This window comes from Leucoraja erinacea, chromosome 1 (assembly GCF_028641065.1).
Source record: "Leucoraja erinacea ecotype New England chromosome 1, Leri_hhj_1, whole genome shotgun sequence".
Lineage (NCBI taxonomy): Eukaryota > Metazoa > Chordata > Chondrichthyes > Rajiformes > Rajidae > Leucoraja > Leucoraja erinaceus.
In genome coordinates this window covers 63,898,419-63,912,925 of record NC_073377.1, presented here as the reverse complement: position 1 = coordinate 63,912,925, position 14,507 = coordinate 63,898,419, and the positions used below count along the sequence as shown (strand labels likewise).

The window sequence follows — 14,507 nt, the reverse complement described above, 5'->3', positions numbered from 1 at the left end:
GGGTAGGTGACGTTTCGGGTCGGGATCCATCAGGCTCAAAAAACGTTCATGTTTTGGACTGAAAATCTTCTGGAACGTTCTGATGAAATGTATGTCCTTCAGGCATGGAGAACAGATCTTGAAAGAAGATTCCAGATGCAATCATACAAGACCCCCGAGCAGTCGAGCCAAGTAGCCACCACCCTTGCACTCAAATTATTTCGCAATAAACCCCAATGTACCATTTCCATCTCCATCTAACATATTGCCATCTAGCTTTGCAACCTCAGTAACTCATGAGAGTTATTGGCCTCCGACAATCAAAGCACGAGGGTAGCAGGCTCATCACCTGAAGTTAATAGATATGGACCATAAACAACTGGATTGGAAACTTTACTGACCCAGTAACACCTGTAGCATCGAGGATGGAGTATGCCTCAACTGTCATCTCCTAAAGTGCAGAAATCTTCTTCAAAAGAAATATTACATAACAAAGCCCAAATTAGCCCCGAAGGGGGGGTTTCGCCTGCTGCTATTTCCCGCGAATCTAGCACAATCGTCCTTTCAAGTGTCGTTCCCCACTCTACCACAGGGTGGTGTTGCCTACAGGTGTTGTTCCCCCACTTTACTGCCGGGTGGCGCCGGCGATCAGGTGCTACTCTTGGTTCTTGGTCCTCCAAAATATTCCAAATGGAATTTAAACTGGAGGTGGACTTAAGCAAAAAAAGATTCTTATAGAAGAAGGATTTGAGTATAGGAGTAGGGATGTTCTGCAGTTGTACAGGGTCTTGGTGAGACCATACCTGGAGTATTGCGTACAGGTTTGGTCTCCTAATCTGAGGAAAGACATTCTTACCATAGAGGGAGTGCAGAGAAGGTTCACCAGACTGATTCCTGGGATGTCAGGACATTCATATGAAGAAAGACTGGATAGACTCGGCTTGTACTCGCTAGAATTTAGAAGATTTGAGGGGGGACCTTATAGAAACTTACAAAATTCTTAAGGGGTTGGACAGGCTAGATGCAGGAAGATTGTTCCCGATGTTGGGGAAGTCCAGGACAAGGGGTCACAGTTTAAGGATAAAGGGGAAATCTTTTAGGACTGAGATGAGAAAAACATTTTTTACACATAGTGGTGAACCTCTGGAATTCTCTGCCACAGAATGTAGTTGAGGCCAGTTCATTGGCTATATTTAAGAAGGAGTTAGATGTGGCCCTTGTGGCTAAAGGTATCGGGAGGTATGGAGAGAAAGCAGGTACAGATACCGAGTTGGATGATCAACCATGATCATATTGAATTGCGTTGCAGGCTCGAAGGGCTGAATGGCCTACTCCTACACCTATTTTCTATGTTTCTAAGAGCTACCCTAAATTTAGTTGCGTATGGTTGAGTAACTATGGTAGGGCGAAGACTATTCCGTGCTTTAATTGTGTGGGGGAAGAATGAATTGCTGTACACATCTGTCTTGGTAGCTGGTATCTCAAATTGGATCGAATGTCCTCGTCTGCTCCTAATAGGTTTGGGTTTGGTGATCTATGTCGAGCTGACCATTTAACAGGGCTGCCAACATGGGTGAGCGTTGGGAGTGAGAAATTGCGAGAGACCAAGCCCAAGGGAGGGCAGCAACCGAGGGGGGGGGGGGGGGGGTGTGGGAGAGGGTATCCCCCCCTCCCATTGGTACGGAGCTTTTGCATTTTTCAGTTTGAAATTGTGCAATCTGATGTATACTGTAGTGAGTCTTTTAACTTATACTTGAATGCAATATTTATGCATTAAATTGGATTTAATGCATAAATATTTAACATTTAAATTAGCTATGAATAAGATTAGGCGAAATTACATTCCTAATTACATGCCACAGTAGAGCCAGACTCTGATCAACAGCACATGAATGATCTTAGTATATTCATGTATAGAAATCAGATTATTAAAGTAAAAAGGACATTTATTGTCACATACACCAATTGGTGTAGTGAAATTTGAGTTGCCATATGCAGCACACCAATAAAAATAAAACACAACATTAAAGAATTTAACATTTGACATAAAAACATCCCCCCCCCACAATGGTTCCCACTGTGAGGGAAGGCAACAAAGTCCAGTCCTCTTCCTCTTGTTCACCCATGGTCGGGCCTATTGAGGCCTCCGCAGTTGCCGCAACGGCAGCCCGATGTTACAGGCCCTCTCGCCGGATGGTGGAGCGCCAGCAGTGCTGAGGCGTGTCCATGTCATATCCTCAGAGGGACTCCCAGATATTTAAAACAGTTCACCCTATCCACACCATTTATACTCAATGGAGTGTCCTAAAGTCCATGATCAGCTCCTTCGACTCCTGGCACCACAGAGTGCTAGATCAGGGTCTGGAACATGGCCGCTTCCTCCCCTTGACTACCTTGGGAGACTGGTGGGGACGTCAGTTCCCTGGGAAAGTGCGAACTGCAACGGGTCCACAGGCGCGCGCTGGTCCGAGCTCCAACACTGGCGATCTCGGCGAAAGATCCCAGGCTCTGCGGTGTTTAAACCCAGCGCCGCCCGCATAATCAAACACTTGGCCCATTTTTGACCAACCTGGATCTCACGTGCGGAAGCCTGGTTCCTCCCTTCAGCTTCGGTACGGTATTGTCCCGACCCTGAATCCAGTTGCAGCGGTGCTTCGGTAGTTGTTACAATCCGTAGCCCCTGCCACAGGCCTTCTGGTGTCCTGCTGTCCCTCCATCTGTAACGATCCCATCTTCAACCGCCGCGTTGGTCTACCTTCTCTCATTTTGACCCTGTCCTGCCTTACACATGGCCCCCTATTCTACCCTGATCATAGCTGCTTACCTACTTAGGTTCCCAGTGTTGAACACTCCCATCGTCCCAGCTTTGACTGCACACCTAATGCTATTCCAGATCTTGACTCTGGATGCACACTTGCCCTTGCTCCTAGCCTCTCTGCACTGACAATATATCTGGCCCACACATAAAGCCCCATAACTGACCCCCTGGACTTAACCTATTACGTTCAAGTCCACAGGTGCTTATCTAATGTGGTAATCTTTTATGGGGCACTTCACAGACCAGATTGTGTATAACAAAATTTGCTACATCCATTGACTTCCTTGTTCTCTAACATTCTAGTTACTTTGTCAAAGAAGTCATCAGTTGGTTGAACACAATTTCTCATCCATAAAATTATACTTACTCAGCTGTATAAGTATTCTGTTACCATTTCCTTCATTCTCCTAACAAACTGTCCTGAAGTCATTTTCACCCCCAATATTTTCAGTATTTTGCTGTCTTCCTCTCAGCTGGGACTTTTCCGAAATGTAAAGTCCAATAATTATATATTTAAGCAATATTATTCTATTAAATGTAATCTTGAGAGTACATAATATTTTCTGTGGTATTCATAACACAACAAAGATTTAAAAAAAATCTTTGTTTTGATTGCACCTGCCAACATGCATACATTATCAAATTACAGTTAATATGTACCGAGGCCAAATTTTTGTTCCAATGCTCCCCATTCCCAATTACTTTTACATTGAAGTGATTGAAATCCAAATGAAGTTTAAATGGCATCAGAAAAATAAACCCTCCGGAATAGATTGATTAGCAAGACGGGATGTTACAATCCCTAAGATTTTTCACTACAATTGACATTCTTGGGGATGACCACTTGGTGATTTTTCTACCAATCAGACACATCTTCAGTTGTGTACCTCAACGTCGCTGGGTGTTTCAGCCTTTTATCACAAGACACCCTCAGTCGAGGCAGGCCCACCGCACAATGATCAGACCTGGGTCTGTGTCTTATGGTTAGCCTCTTCAGCCACAGCTCCATTCGGCGGTATTGGCAAGTTCTTTTATTTCCTTTCTTTGTGCCTGCCTTCTGACTCCTACTTCCCTCAGGAGCCTTGCGGTGGAACTGGCTACAAAGCCCCTGCACCCCACATCCACTGGGCACACCCTTACCCTCCAATCTCTCTCCTCTGCCTCTGCTGCAAGGTTTGAATATCAAAGCTTTTTTCTTTCATAAGCTTCGTCCACAGCCTCCTCCCAGGGAACCATCAGCTCAATGATGAAAACACGCAGACAGGAGTTGGATCAGAGAACGAGGTCTGGCCGCAGGTTGGCAGCTGCGATTTCAACTCTGAACGAAAGCCTCTGGCCTAGGTCAACGCACATTTCCCAGTCCCTGGCTGCATTCAGTGGGAATGAGTTGAGAGGCGAGGGGTTAGTCCTTCATTTCTCTCCTTCCCGGATGAAGGAGTATTTGCGGGAATGGTATCTGGGCATGGCATTGCATTGATAGGCATGGCGTTGGTGGTAACTCTTCCATTCGAGATCAGCTGCCAAACACCTCAGCACCTGGTTGTGTCGCCAGGTGTATCTGCCTTGTGTTAGGCTGGTCTTACAACCGACCAGAATGTGCTTGAGGTTTGCTGGAACTGCACACAGGGAGCAGGCTGGATCCTCTCCCTGCCAAAGATTTAGGTTTGTGGGAGAGTGAAGGACGTCATATGTTGCTCTGCTAATGAAGCTCAACTTATTTGACTCCATGGTCCACAGCTCTCTCCATGTGATCGTCCTCCTCTCAACGCCATCCCACCTCATCCAGCGGCCTTGTTTGGCTTGGGATATGGCTTTGGCACACCTGGCTGCTTCTTCCTGGTGGCGCATCTCCTCCACCACCAGGTGCCGACGTTCATCTGGAGTAGCCTTTTGCCAGGTAGGTTTCATTGCTCCCAGGCCAAAGCCCCCTCGGCCTTGTTGGGCATGGCCCACTATGTCCCGATGTCGGAGGGCTGATTTTGCATCCAGTACCACTGCTGCTGGAGTCCATTTCTTCCCTGTTGCTAGGGTTGGAGCGACACCTCTTATTATTGGGTCCCAGGATTCTGTTAGTGTCATGTCCAGCCTCACTTTGGCACATTTGTATTCTTCCACCAGGCTTGAGACTGGCAGTGAGAGGGCTCCATTCCCATAGAGCCCGATGCTGCTGAGGCATCTCGGTAGCCCAAGCCACTTCCTCACTTGTGAGTTCACCAGTCTCTCCAGCCGGTTGACATGGGATAAAGTGACCTCATAGATGGTAATTGGCCACATGAGTCGGGGCAGTAGGGAGAATTGAAGGCACCAAAGCTTCAGCTTCCCTGGGAGAGCAGTGTTGTTGATTTGCTTAAGGCCAGTGATTGTATCCTGCCTGAGTTGTTCCACCTGCTCTGCATCCTTGAGGTATGCGGTGTACCATTGCCTGAGGCTTTTGACAGGCTTCTCCAGGACAGTTGGTATTGTCTCGTTATTGATGCAGAACCTTTCGTCAGCGAGCCGGCCTTTGACAATGGAAATACTGCAGGATTTGCTGGGTTTAATCTCCATTGGTGCCCATTTGATGTTTTCCTGGAGTTTATCCAGCAGGCGTTTGGTGCATGCTTTTGTTGTTGTTGTGGGGGGGGGACAAATGGATTCTTGGGCCAAATGGATCCTTGGGGTGGCAGCTCAGTCACTCAAGACTGATGTGCTGGCAGCTCACTCACGGCTGGTGGGTTGGCAGTTGAGGCTATTCCTTGAGTCAAGGCCACCAAATTCAGGTGCATTTCCTACTGCTTCAAGCAGGGTGCAAGGCCACCAAATTCAAGTGCAGATTCATACCACTTCAAGCAGGGTGCAAGTCCACCAAATTCAAGTGCAGTTTCATACCACTTCAAGCATGGTCCAAGTCCACCAAACTCGTGCATTCATGCCACTTGAAGCAGGGTGCAAGGCCACCAAATTCAAGTGCAGTTTCATACCTCTTCAAGCAGGGTGCAAGGCCACGAAACTCAAGTGCAGTTTTCTACCACTTCAAGCAGGGTGCAAGGCCACCAAACTCAAGTGCAGTTTCATGCCACTTCAAGCAGGGTGCAAGGCCACCAAACTCAAGTGCAGTTTCATGCCACTTCAAGCAGGGCGCAAGGCCACCAAATTCAAATGCCGTTTCATACCATTTCAAGCAGGGTGCAAGGCCACCAAATTCAAATGCAGTTTTATACCATTTCATGCAGGGTGCAAGGCCACCACATTCAAATGCAGTTTCATACCATTTCAAGCATGGTGAAACCACCATAAAACCACACAAAACACCACATAAACACCACACCCACAGTTCAGTAGACATTCAGTGTGTTCAGTTGATTCACAGCTCAGACAGAGTAGTGACCTCTCCCTCCCCCATCTTGTAGAGACTGAGCCACACCCACACGTCTGGATTTTATTATCCCTCCCCCTCTCATTGGAAGGGGCATGGCCTTCATGGCGTGATTGACAGGAGAGAGATTCTCAACATTTTTAAAAACAATAATAACACTTTTATTTTTCAATGATGGGAAGAATCCTCTACAACTGATGAGCGGAGGTTGACTGAGTAAGATGGCCAGAAATCACCATAAGTGGTAACGTTTTATCTAAAATCAATATACAGTGTAAACTGGAAGTTGTCAAGTTTAGACTTTTAATAATTTTCCATTTCAAACCAACCACCACCAACCATTTGCTGTGCTTTCATTGCAAAGCAACCGCCACCAACCATTTGCTGTGCTTTCATTTAAAACCAACCGCCACCAACCATTTGCAGTGCTTTTATTTCAAACCAACCACATTTTCATTTTCAAACCACATCAAGGTCAGTAAAACCACACTCACAGTTTAGTAGACATGTGTTCAGTGTTATTCACAGCTCAGACTGAGAGACGTGATCCTCTCCATCCACCATCTTGCACAGACTGACTGAGGCACTCAACACTTCTGGGTTTTATAGTCCCTCCGGAAGGGGCATGGCCTTCAGCAGAGAGAATCTCAACATTTAACTAACTCATAGAACTAATAGAATCTAACTCTTGTATTTTTCATCGATGGGAAAAATCCTCTTGTTCTGCGCAGCGGAGGGGGACTCTGAGTAAGATGGCCAAAAATCACAGCTGTAAGTGGTAGCGTTTTTTATAAAATCAATATACAGAACAACAGGAAGTGGTCAAGATCAGACTTTTAGTAATATAGATATACATATGTAGAGAAAGCCTCGTTGCCCCCCGTGTGTAATTTCCATTTACACCACTGGATGGCGCCACTGGCCGTGTGCAGTCCCCTTTTACCGCCGGGCGGCGTTGAACCGGGTGTAGTTCCCCCACGCCTCCGCCGGGCGGCGCTGCGGCGCGGTTTCGCGGTCGCCCGGATGCGGTGCGCGCCATTTTCAAACGTCTTGCCGCGGAGTCGGTGACGGAGAGGGGGCGGCGGGGACGACGGCGGCGGTGAGGTGACCGGTGACCGGTGACCGGTGACAGCGGCAGCAGCAGCAGCGGCGGTGAGGTGAGGGGATGTCTCTGCTCTAACCGTGGAGGGGACAGGACAGAACAGGACAGGACAGACGGGTCGTCTACCACCCACCACCCCCGGGGTCGGGTCGGGTTGGGGCGGAGACCGCGGTTCTATCCCGGGGCTCCGGCCCTCGCTCCGCCGGCCCTTCGCTGCGGTCTCTCCCCCACGGGGTTGGTGCAGCGGGAGCGCCGCTCCCCTCGGGCGGGGGGCCTGGGGCGGAGGGTCCGGGGCCTCAGTCCGGGCAGCGAGGGGGGAGGGGAGGGAAGCGCCGAGCTGTCGTAGCTGAAGCCGCCCAGGTTAGGCAGTCACAGGCGGACGGACCTCAGCAGGAAATGCCGGGGCTTCGGGAGTGGAAGGGACTCCAGCAATGTAAACACAAGGGCGCTGGCAGATGTACGGTGCTGGAAGACAAACACTAAAAGCTGGACAGTGTTGATCCGTGTGGAACAACGTTGCTCACACACACACACACAGGACTGACAGTCGGAGCAACATCCCTCCACTATTAACACGCTGGGGTAAGTCAGCCGGTCAAACAGCATCTCTGGAGAAAAGGAATGGGTGAGACAGACGTTTAGGGTCGACACACTTCTTGAACATCATTTATTCTCGAAATGTCACCTATTCGTTTTCTTCAGAGATGCTGCCTGACCTGCTGAGTTATCCCAACTTTTTGTGACTATTTTCGGTTTAATGCAGCAGTTTCTTCCCAGAGGCCATTCGGACTGTAAACGCCTATCTCACCAGAGGCTAACTCTACTGAACGTTTTTCTTTCCATTATTTATTATGTAAAAGAATATGTGTGTTATAATAATAATAATAATAATAATAATAATAATAATTGTATTTATAGAGCACTTTAAAAACAATCATAGTTGCAACAAAGTGCTGTACATCACTAATCATTGACAAAAAAGTTAATACACACCAATAATAACAATCAAAAGAAATAGTAGGAAAAGACATGTAAAATAAAGAAACATTAAAAACAATAAAAACAGAAGCAAAGTCTCAGGCATGGTCAAAAGCCAGGGAGTACAAATGTGTTTTAACACTGGATTTGAAGATTGTTATGATTGTGTTTATAGTTTGTTTGGTTGTTTCTCTTTTGCACAAAAGTCCGCGAGCATTGCCACTTTCATTTCACTGCACATCTGGTATGTGTATGTGACAAATAAACTTGACTTGACGACTTGATCTGCAGTTCCTTCTTACACAGATATATATAGGTAGGTAGGGGGCGCTGCAGTGGCAGCAGCCCGTCAGCAGCGCATTAGTTTTTTCAACTTAAAAAAAAAAAATTTAGTATGTTTTTGATGTTTCTCGGTGTGTTTTGTGTGGGGGTGGTGTGGGGGGGGGGTAAGGGGGAAACCGTTTTGGCCGCCTCCTCCACGGAGAGGCGACTTTTTCCAGATCGCATCCCCCGTGGCCTAATAGCAAGGATCAGCGCGGCCTTTCCCGGAGACGTGCCCGGGGCTTCAGCGGCGGGCGCAGCGTGGACTGTCGGTGTGGAGCAGGCGAGCCCTCGCTGGAGGGGATGGCTCCGTTTCGCTGGCCCGAGGCAGCCGGCAGCCTGAAGCCGCGCGCGGTCTGCAGAGCTCCAGCTGGCGCGGCGTCTACAGCCCCGGGATCCCTCGTGGGGGACCCGGGGGAAGAAGAAGCCATCACTGCCGGCCCGCGGCCAACTTCTACCACGCGTCCGGCATGGACTTACCATCAACCCTGGAGGGGAGCCTCCACCACCAGCCCTGCGGTCTGCGGTGCTTCTGGCTGCGGCGCGGCGGGAACCTTAAATCTTCGACCGCCGGCCTGCGGCCTACACCAGCCTGAAGCCGCGGTCTCCGGGGGGGGAGAGCCGATCCTGGACTTACCTTGCCTTTGACTTTGTCCCTTACCATCTGGACGCCCGCAGCAACGGCTGCGGAGGGTGGAGGTCCTGACCACGGGGGAAAATGGAGGAGGTCTGGCCAAGCTCTGTGCCTTCGACCACAATGATGAATGCTGTGGTGGATGTTTGTGTTATATTTTTATTGTGGTTGTGTGTTCTTTATTATTGTACCGCTGACAACCCAAAATTCCACCGACCCTGGTTGCGTGGCAATAAATTCTATCAATTCTATCAAGATGTATAAATGGGTTGGAGGAGATCACAACTATTGGCAACCATGGCCACGGGGAGGATTTCGAAAAATCAAAATATTTGTTCTAAAATTATTTGACCAATGGCTGATTTGGTCAGAAGAGGTTGAAAATGAACTGGTATGAGTTAGAGGATGGGGCAGAAGAAATTTGGATAGCCAGTTTATTGGGAGATGGAGTGGAATAAGATTTAGTTTGGAGGTGTCAAAAACTATCCAACCAAACCAATTTATTATTTCGTGCAATTGGTTATTTTTGCGCAAGTACTGTATATAGGAAGGTACACAAAAATGCTGTAGAAACTCAGTGGGTGCAGCAGCATCTATGGAGCGAAGGAAATAAGCAACCTTTCGAGCCGAAACCCTTTGTCAGACTGGGAAATAGGCAACGTTTCGGGCCGAAACCCTGCCCAGTCTGAAGAAGGGTTTCGGCCCGAAACATTGCCCAATCTGAAGAAGGGTTTCGGCCCGAAACGTTGCCTATTTCCCAGTCTGAAGAAGGGTTTCGGCCCGAAACGTTGCCTATTTCCTTCGCTCCATAGATGCTGCTGCACCCGCTGAGTTTCTCCAGCATTTTTGTGTACTTTCGATTTTCCAGCATCTGCAGTTCCTTCTTAAATGCTGTATATATGAAGACTTGGTCGATTGGATTCAAAATTGGCTTGGCGATGAAAGACAGGATAATGGTGGAGGGATCCCATCTCCCATACAGCTTCCCATCTCCCATACATCTTCTCCTCCTCCACTTTGCACAGAGAATGTTCCCTCCGCAATTCCGTTTAACTCGCCCCATCCCACCTAAACCAACCCTTCCTAGGTACTTTCCCCTTCAACCGCAGGAGATGCAACACCTGTTCTTATACCTCCCGACTCAACACTGTGTCCAGGGACGCCAACAGTCCTCTTACATGAGGCAGAGGTTCACTTGTACCTCCTCCATATACTGTATCCGCTGTTCTAGGAGTGGACTCCTATATATTGGCAAGATGAAATGTAGACTGGTGATCATTTCGCAGAACACCTTTGTTCAGTCTGCCTTGGCCTGCACAATCTCCTGGTTGGCAAACACTTTAACTCACCTTCCCATTCCCACACTAACCTTTCTGTCCAGGATCTCCTTTATTGTCAGAGTGAGGCCAACCACAAATTGGAAGAACAACATCTCATATTTGGCTTGGGCAACTTACAACCCAGCAGCAGTCTGATATTGATTTCTCTACCTTCAAGTAATATGCATCCCTTCTCTCTCCGTCCCTTCCCCACCCTAGTCGTCGTACTAGTTTCACTGTTGTCCTGCTGAGTTTCACTGTTTGTATCGCTCGTTATCGCAGGTAGACACAAAATGCTGGAGAAACTCAGTAGGTGAAGCAGCATCTATGGAGAGAAGGAATTGGTGACGTTTCGGGTCGAGACCCTTCTTCAGACTGATGTTAGGGGAGGGGGTAGGACAGAGAAAGAATGTAGGCGGAGGCAGTGGGACTAGTGGGATGACTGACATGGGGGGGAGGGGGAAAATTAAGAGAGCAAATTAGAGAAATTAATGTTCATAATGCTGGGGTGTAAACTAACCAAGCGATATATGAGGTACTGTTCCTTCAACGGTCAGATTGAGAGGGGGAGTTGAAGTGCTGGGCCACCAGGAGATCAGCTTGGTCAAGATGGACCGAGTTGAGGTATTCAGCGAAATGATCGACGAGCCTGCGCTTGGTTTCGCCGATGTTGAGAAATTGACACCTGGAACAGCAGATGGAGGAGATGAGGTTGAAGGAGGTGCAAATGAACCTCTGCTTCACCTGAAAAGATGTTTGGGTCCTTGCATGGAGTCGAGGGGGGGAGGTAAAAGGACAGGTGTTGCATCTCCTGCGGTCGCAGGGGAAAGTACCTGGGACGGGTTGGTTTAGGTGGGAAGGGACGAGTTGACCAGGGAGTTACGGAGGGAACGGTCTCTGCGGAAAGCAGAAAGGGGTGGAGATAGGAAGATATGGGCACTTGTTATTGCCTTCTCCACAGTGAATAATGGACCATTGTGGGGCCCACCTTTCTGTGATCATTGTTGCTGGCTTTGATTTGTTCTTTTGCATATCTTTAATGGATTTGTTCCATGTACCTTTTCATATCTCTCGTTTCCCTCTCCCCTGACTCAGTCTGATGAAGGGTCTCGACCCGAAACGTTACCTATTCCTTTTCTCCAAAGATACTGCCTGACCCACTGAGTTACTCCAGCTTTTTGTGTTTATAATGGTGGAGGGATGTTTCTCTGACTGCAAATCTGTGAGCAGCTGTGTTACAAGGGATCAGTACTAAGACCTCTGCTGTTTGATGTATAGAAATGCTTTGGACCAAATCGTAGATAGGCTGATAGGCTTTTTGACAATGTAACATGAAATGTCAGGTTAAATTTAACCTGGCCAAGTGTGAATTTTAAATTAGTTAAATTGTAATTGAAAGAAGCATAGAACATCAACAGGTTTTATTGTGTAGTTCATCTGTGTATATGTACAAGATCTTTGGCCCAGCTGTGATTAGAAGCAATGTATGTTTTCATGAGTAGGAAGGATCTGCAAATGCTGGTTTGATGAAGTCTGATGAAGGGTCTCAACCCAAAATGTTACGTATTCTTTTTCTCCAGAGATGCTGCCTGACCCGCTTAGTTACTCCAGCATTTTGTGCCAGTCTGCTGTTTTAATGGTGTTTTTATAATTTTGTACGTTGCATGCACTGACACAAATTTTTGAATATTTACTTTCACACTCTTGTTGCCACCCACCGTATAATACTGCCAGACACAGGAATTCAGTGAACAGAAGCTGAATTGTTTCATCAAACTATTTGAAAAAAACAAATGCCATGTTAGGGCAGCTGCTGTCACACAGAAGCAAGTGTTTGTATACCAGCTGCCTTGCTCCCTTCTAACAATATTTTACATATATTACTTGCAGCAGTGCGAAGGAGATGTAAAGTTGGAAAATTTTAAAATGTATTTTGCTTCCGATGGACAACTCCAAATGTTGTCTTAAGTGGTCTGCGGAACCATTCAATTGCAAAGAACACCTTCACAGTCATCTCCCCAGGGCAGCTTGCATCATCGAAGCACAGAGCAGTTCCAACTGAAAGTCTGAAATAAAAAGTGTTGGAATGTAGATTCCTCTGCATCAATGGAGGGAAAAACAATGGCAGTTTCAGATCAATGCCCATTCACCAGCTTGCTCTCATTGGCCCAGCAAAATAATGTTTTTTTGTAAATGGCCCATGCAGTGAGTAAGGGTAGTGTGGTTCAAAAGTTAGACAATTCTCTATGATGTGCAGAAAACTTTTGCAAGCATCAAAATCAGGACCAAAATCATGAGAGGAATAAATCAGGAAGATGCCCAGAGTCTATTGCCCAGAGTAGGGGAATCGGGAACCAGAGAACATCAGTTTAAGGTGAGGTGAGAAAAAATTTAATAGGAACCAGGGGGTTAACTTTTTCACACAAAGTGTGGTGGGTGTATGGAATGATCTGCCGGAAGAGGTAGTTGAGGCAGGTACTATTGCAATATTTAAGAAACATTTAGATAGGTGCATGGAGAGGGCAGATTTAGAGGATATAGACCAACCGCAGGCAGGTGGAAGCAGTGTAGATGGGACATGTTGGTCCGTGTGGGCAAGTTGGGCCGACCAGCCTGTTTCCACGCTGTATTATAATGGACGTTTTATTCAGTGATTCACTTTAATATAGTTATGTCCAAAGAAATAGTGAAACTGTACTTAACTGCAGTTGTGCAGAATAAAACTTGATTTGGATAAGTATTGGAGGACAGAGGATCTAATGGGGGTCGAGGAACTGAAATAATTTTTCATTAGGCGAGAAATAGTATTGGGTAAGCTAATGGGACTGAAGGATGATAAATCCCCGGGGCCTGATGGACTGCATCCCAGGGTCCTCAGGGAGATGGCTCTAGAAATAGTGGATGCATTGGTGATCATTTTCCAATGTTCAATAGATTGAGGATCAGTTCCTGTGGATTGGAGGATAGCTAATGTTATCCCACTGTTCAAGAAAGGAGCGAGAGAGTAAACTGGGAATTACAGACCAGTTAGCCTGACTTTGGTGGTGGGAAAGATGCTGGAGTCAAGTATTAAAGAGTTAATAATGGGGCATTTGGATAGCAGTGAAAGGATTAGTCCAAGTCAACATGGATTTATGAAAGGGAAATCATGCTTGACTGATCTTCTGGAATTTTTTGAGGATGTGACAAGTAAAATGGATGAAGGGAAGCCAGTGGATGTAATGTATCTAGACTTTCGGAAAGCCTTTGATAAGGTCCCGCACGGGAGACTGGCGACTAAAATTAGAGCACATGGTATTCGGGGTAGGGTGTTGACGTGGATAGAAAATTGGTTGGCAGACAGGAAGCAAAGAGTAGGAGTGAACGGGTCCTTTTCGGAATGGCAGGCAGTGGCGAGTGGAGTGCCGCAAGGTTCGGTGTTGGGGCCACAACTGTTTACCATATATATTAATGATTTGGAAGAGGGAATTAGGAGCAACACTAGCAAGTTTGCGGATGACACAAAGCTGGGTGGCAGTGTGAACTGTGAAGAGGATGTTAGGAGATTGCAGGGTGACCTGGACAGGTTGAGTGAGTGGGCAGATGCGTGGCAGATGCAGTATATTATAGATAAATGTGAGATTATCCACATTGGCGGCAAAAACAAGGGGGCAGATTATTATCTCAATGGGGTTCGGTTAGGTATGGGGGAGGTACAGCGATACCTGGGCGTCCTTGTACACCGGTCACTGAAAGTTGGCGTGCAGGTACAGCAGGCAGTGAAGAAAGCTAATGGAATGTTGGCCTTCATAACAAGAGGATTTCAGTATAGGAGTAAAGAGGTTCTTCTGCAGTTGTATAGGGATCTGATAAGACCACATCTGGAGTATTGCGTACAGTTTTGGTCTCCTAATTTGAGGAAGGACATCCTTGGCATTGAGGCAGTGCAGCGTCGGTTCACAAAATTGATCCCTGGGATGGCGGGACTGTCATATGAGGAAAGATTGAAAAGACTAGGCTTG

At 47.2% G+C, this 14,507-nt stretch overlaps 1 protein-coding gene across 7 annotated transcripts in view; it reads left to right on the top strand.

Moving 5' to 3' along the window:
- Window positions 1-7,249: 7,249 nt before the first annotated feature.
- cep135 (centrosomal protein 135) overlaps window positions 7,250-14,507 on the top strand; it is a 106,024-nt gene continuing 98,766 nt past the window's right edge. For all 7 annotated transcript variants that reach the window (XM_055635862.1, XM_055635871.1, XM_055635845.1 and 4 more), the window contains exon 1: window positions 7,250-7,309. The gene's annotated coding sequence lies outside the window, so the exon portion shown is untranslated. The remainder of the gene's footprint in view (window positions 7,310-14,507) is intronic.